The sequence below is a fragment of the Chlorocebus sabaeus genome, chromosome 14 (assembly GCF_047675955.1).
Source record: "Chlorocebus sabaeus isolate Y175 chromosome 14, mChlSab1.0.hap1, whole genome shotgun sequence".
NCBI classification, from domain to species: domain Eukaryota; kingdom Metazoa; phylum Chordata; class Mammalia; order Primates; family Cercopithecidae; genus Chlorocebus; species Chlorocebus sabaeus.
Window position 1 is genome coordinate 19,495,931 of NC_132917.1, and position 5,870 is coordinate 19,501,800.

Here is a 5,870-nt window from a genome sequence, read left to right on the forward strand (position 1 = left end):
GCAATGCTAAGGGCATCCACCGCAGACTTTCCTCTATCAGGCCATGCACAGAGTAGATGAAGTTGGCATCATATAGATGGAGGTCTTACTTGTAATCCTGAGCCTCAGTTCTTCTGTCAATTGGGCACAAAACTAGTACCCACCCCCAGGGCCATCGTGAAGATGAAAACATTAATGCTCTAAACCATGGGATGGTGATTAATAAAGATTACCTATGAATGTGAGAATGCCTAAAGCTGAAGACTCAATAGACCAGAAGATCAAGGCTTGTCTGCCCCAGATGACACCACTTCCCATCCATTTATCCATCCCCACCTTGAAGTCACCCCTCAGTCCAGTGTTCACTTTCAGATCCCCAGAGACACAGCTCCACTAAGAATGAATTCATTCATTCAGGACCCGGGGCAAGAGGACAGGTGAAAGTCTGTGACCCACCCCTCCTTTTCCCATCTCCCATTCCAGTGGAGTCCCACACCATGAAGGGCCTCATATATAAGTATATAGACCCCTCCTTAAGCCCATACATTCAAGCTCAGTTCACATGCTGCCACCCCTCAGACTTAGAAATGCCTTCATGGGTGGCTCAGGAAAGACCCCAACGAGACTCCATGCAGGCCTCAGGGCCACTGGAGCAGAGGAGTCCAGGGTCCCTGGTACCAGGAGTACAGTGGAGAAACCTAGGGTCAGACTCCAGTTGGGAATGTTGCTTTGGTCCCTTGTCCCCTGGGAAAGGGCAAGGCTGGAGGAAGCCCAGAGCAGGGACACAAAAGCACCGTGACTAGGGTAGTTGCTTTCCCTCGTTTACTCAATACATTCTCTGGGAACCCTGTGTGCCCCGGAAATACCAAGGTGAATAAGGCCCAAGACCTGCCTACAAGGAGTTCTCAGGCTGGGGATGTGACGAAGTCCTCATAATTGCAGTAAAGTGAGCCCCGTGGGAGAGATGTGAACCACAGCAACCAAGTTCAGAGGTGGGGCAGCTCCAGACAGCAGCAAACCTCTGGGCAGGAGGAAGGGGAGTCCTGCAGGCAGAGAACAGAAGCAAGGGTACTCTGAGAAAGGACAGCACAGGTTGAGTTGTGCAGGAGTGTGGGCCTGGGCTCCAGCACCATTCGGGAAGGCAGAGCCCAGGAGGAGGAAGAGTTGAAGATGAGGCTCAAAAAGCAGAGAGGCAGAGAACCAAGCAGGGCTCCTGTGCTCGGGAGCACTAAGGAGTTTCCAGACTCTCAAATTCCAGTCTGGCCCTCCACACACACAGTCTACTCTACCTGCTCAGCAGAGAACCTTCCCTGTCTTGCTTATGGGCTCCATCCTCCCTCCCAGCTCAGTGCCAATAGAGCACCAAGAATGTCCATGGCCACCTCATCACCACATCTGCAAGGGTGACATCACAAGCCATCTGCAGCCCTGGACAACACAGCCTTGTTGGCCTGATTATGAAGCTGTGATTAGATGCAGGGGCCAGGCCTAGGGCTGATGGCTGCAGCCCAGCTGGCCCCAGCTGGAAAGCCAGCTGCCCTTCCCAGCCAGCGCCTTTCCCCTCCTGAAGCACATCCCATGCTACCCAGGAATTAGCTGGGGAGGGACATTGTGAAAAACCAATGTCTCTGAAACTTGGGGAAATATCACAACTACAGATTTAGAAATTCCCAGAATATAGAAGGCAGAGACTTATATGACCTTGACTGAGCTATCTTCCTATAGCCAATGATGCCTTCAACTGCGCAATGGACTGCGGGACTAGGGTATGGAAGGTGGGTGACATGCCTGCCACCGTCTTCTTTCAATCAATAAGCCCTAGACCGGCTTCATCCCTTTCCAAACACCACCTTCTCACCTGCACCTGCCCCCACGGCCTCTGGCCTGGCCTCAGTACACTGACTGCTGCACTCAAAAGGGTCTTCTCACTACTCAGCAAGTCCCTTCTCACTCATCCGCCCAGCGGAGCAACACCCTAGGTACCAAGCCAAGCCTCAAAGGGTCAAAGACAAGGAGGGAGGAACCTGGTGCGCTCAGGAAAGAGCATGACAGGACCGTGTGGGAGAAGCAGAGGGGCAAAGTGGACATAGTAGCCTGGGGTCAGGTCACCAAGAGCATCTCACACCAGGTGGAGAATCACTGCCGCCTTAGCACTCCACCCCCAACCCTTGCCAAGCATGTTACATTTCAAGATCTACTCATAGAGGGTAGAGGCCACCCTAGGACATCCTCTGGACTTCTGGAGAGGTTACAGGAGCTTTCTGGAGCTATATGGCAAAAATGCCCTCAGCTTTCAGAATCTAAGTCAAAGTCACCTGCTCTCTGGAGATTTTTTTTGACTTCCCAGCTCTTTCTTTGCCCCACTGTACCTGCAAGAAGGTTATCATAGCATTGCGCTTAATGGCTGGTAGTTCTATCTTCCCACACACCTTAGGTCTTTCGAGTGGAAAGACTATGTCTTATTTATCTTTGTATCTCCAGAGCCCAGTAAAGTGACTAGCATGACATGTTTATTCAAAGGATGGATGGATAGATGGATGGATGGATGGATGGATGGATGGATGGATGGATGGATGGATGACAGACCCTGCATTTCACAGCAGTCATAGATTCAATGAACATATCTTCAAATTACCACTTGCCAACAAGTTAAAGTGGATAAAAGCACTGAACCCAATTATCATGGTTTTTCCAGGTACCCTACCTTCTGTCTGCCCATCACACTGGGTGCTCAAAACCCTTGGCAGATTCCTCTGTAGAGCTGAGTTGGGGCATCAGGCCCAGCCTCCCAAAGACATCATGGGAGAGGAAGAGCCACGACTGGATCCTGGCACCAGAACAACCCTTCGGTAATTACACGTTTCCAGACAGACATAAATAGACAGATTAGCCTTTCTGCATTTTTCTCATAAAAATAACAACAGTTCCTAAGCACACTGGCATGAGCATGGACATTAAGCATTGCAACCTGCTGTTCTTGGCAGGCAAGGGCTGGCCTTCCTTGCTGTTTCCCCCTACACCGCCTCCCCCTCCAGGCTCTTGGAGGGCTCCTCACGCCTGGCTCTGTCCACCCCTATCGCCCCAGAGCAGGTTGGCAGCCAAGCCCTGAGACTGGCTAAGGGCTTTTATGAGCATCATGTCCATGCTTTGCTATTCTCTTGGCTGGATCTTTATCTGCTTTTAGTCATTATGTAACTAAAAATCCTGTACACACGGTGAAACAATTATATGCCCCTTTCTGTACTAGGGAGAAAGTTTGCTTTATTTCTGCCCTAACCCAGAAGAAGAGCACTCTCAACAGTGAAGCCCCTCACGTTATACACACACTTAATGTAATCTCTCTGCCTTTCCTTCTGCTCTGGCCCTCTTCCTCCTCCCGTAATTCCTCCTCTCTCTCTCTCTCTCTCTCTCTCTCTCTCTCTCTCTCTCTCTCTCTCTCTCTCTCGTCCTCAGACTCCCATGTTGAACCTGTTCATGACCATGGTCTAAGGACCGAGGCACCTTCACTTTGCCTCCCACTCTCTTCCACAACTGACCTGCCTCTAAGGCCTCAGGGCTCAAGAATCAGACCCTGCAGTACTGATCACCAGACCCTCCTCCCTAAGGCCCATAGATTCCACAAGCTAAAAGAATTCCTATCCTCATCGTCCTGGCAGATACTGACCCATCAGGCCTCCGGCCACAAGGTCAACTGTCTGCAACTAACCATCAGATGGCCATTGCTCCTTGGGGGAGACAAATGATGACTAGAACTGCTTGCAGGCCATAAAAAGCTTGATTTTATCTTCCATGTGATGCTATTACTCCTCATGGCCTCCCTCAGAAAGACCCAGAACAAGGGGTGAGACCTTGTATCAGGCTACATGCCACATACCCAGTCAACTACGCAAGGTATCTCTCAACAGGGCTATGACATTCAATGAAAAAGAAGAGGAATTTGAAGTCAGAGGCCTTCAGTTCAAGTCCCAGCTCCACCTCTCACTAGTTGGTAGATTCAGGCAAGTCACTTCTCTTCTCTGAAACACATAAGCAAAAATGGTGGTATTGTGCCAATTATCAACATGTATGTGTGTGTGTGTCCTATTACTATACAATGTGGTGTCCCATGCCATTTTCACTTACAATGCAGCTTAGTAATTATTTCACATAAGTACATAAAGCTTTCTTGTTTTTTCCACAGCTATGTAGTATTCATTTGTATAGATATAATTTTTTAAATAAATAAGTAATCCCCAATCAATTTATTTTTAAGCTATTTGCAGTCTTTGACTCTCTCCATCAATGCTGCAGTGAACAACGTTGTAAAAATATCATTTGAAACACTGCAAATATATCTGCAGATTAAAGCACAGATATAAAATTACTGAGTCAAAGGGCATATGCATTTTTAAATTTAATAGGCTTTGTCCAATTACCCTCATAGATGTCGAATCAATTTGCACTTCCACTAGAAAGGCATGCATGCTCGTTTCCCATATTCTTGAAAACAGTTTTTCACATAACATTTAATCATTGCCAAATGTTGATGAAAATTTGTATCTCAGTATAATTTACATGACTCTTATTTTTAACGGGTGTGAGAATCTTTTCATATTTTTGACCGTGTGCATTTCCTTTTCTATATGTTTATAATATTTTTCCATTGTTTATTTAGCTATTGGGTTGTCAGTATTCAGGAGCTTTTAACCTGAAGCTGCAGAGAGAACACAAACCCCCAGAAATTGAGTACAAATGTTATGTAAGCGTGTGTTCATTTCTCTTGAAAATGTGTTTATTGCTTTTATCAAATTCTCAAAGGGTTTGTGACCTTTAAAAGTTAACAACAAGTGAATGAGATGGCCATCAAGAACTCTTCAAGAGTTAACAACTGTTCTCATGGATCTATGAAGGCTGCAGAGTTTAGGTGCTGAGCATCAGTAAGCACCTATCTGTGTGCCCAGTACTGGCTCAGTGGGGTCATAGGATACTCTAAAGGATTGGCTTTGCAAATCCAAAATGAGTCTTCTACACATGTTTCACTTGCAGTTTAGATGCAATATTTACAGGTTAGAAGGGTGATCTATTTACCCTTAGGGATGCAATGATAAATTGGAAAAATAGGTACCATGATGAATGTGGGATTCTGATGATTACTCTAGTCCTACTGTCAGTTTCAGTAACCACAATCAACTTGCTCCTGGAGGTTAAATACTGCCCTTGACATTTGCTTCTCTGGAATCCCATCATTCCTAGTGAAATCAAGAAAACCCTTCCTATGTCAATTTCTCCCCCCATCAACTCCTGCCTGCAGCAAACAACCATTACAAAGTCTTGCAAGAATGCCAGTACTTCTCCCACCAATGTACAGTGTTTCTCAACTACTTTGTATAAAAGAGTGATATCTGTGTGAACCCTCCTGTAAGGGGCTGGGTAAGCAGGCTGCATATGATAAATCCATTTCAGCATTCCTATCTCTTTAAGCCTTGGGATTTCTTTGTCTGCAGTATGCCAAGGAAGTTCTGACGTGTGAGTTTCATTTCACTCAGGACACCACTGAGTCCAAGTTTAAGTCAGAAAAAAAAAGCAAACTGCCAGAGTCACGCTGAGCTGCTCAAGCTAACAAATTAGATCAAGAATCTGGTAAATACAGGCATCATGACACATTTGTCCCAATCCAACATTACATAACCTCTTCCCTAGACTGTCACCTTGTAATTTTTCTTGCATGTATTCTTTCTCCTCCTGGATCATACTTTGTTCTCAACCCTCTTGGGCATGCTAGGATCTGACTTAGTTTTGAATCTGCAAATAATGAGAGGTAGTGAGAATACGTCTTAAGGGGATTTAGCATCTCCTTACAAGGTCCTTAAGCAAGTGGAAAGTAGTTTCCTCAGACAGCAGTGGAGAAGGTT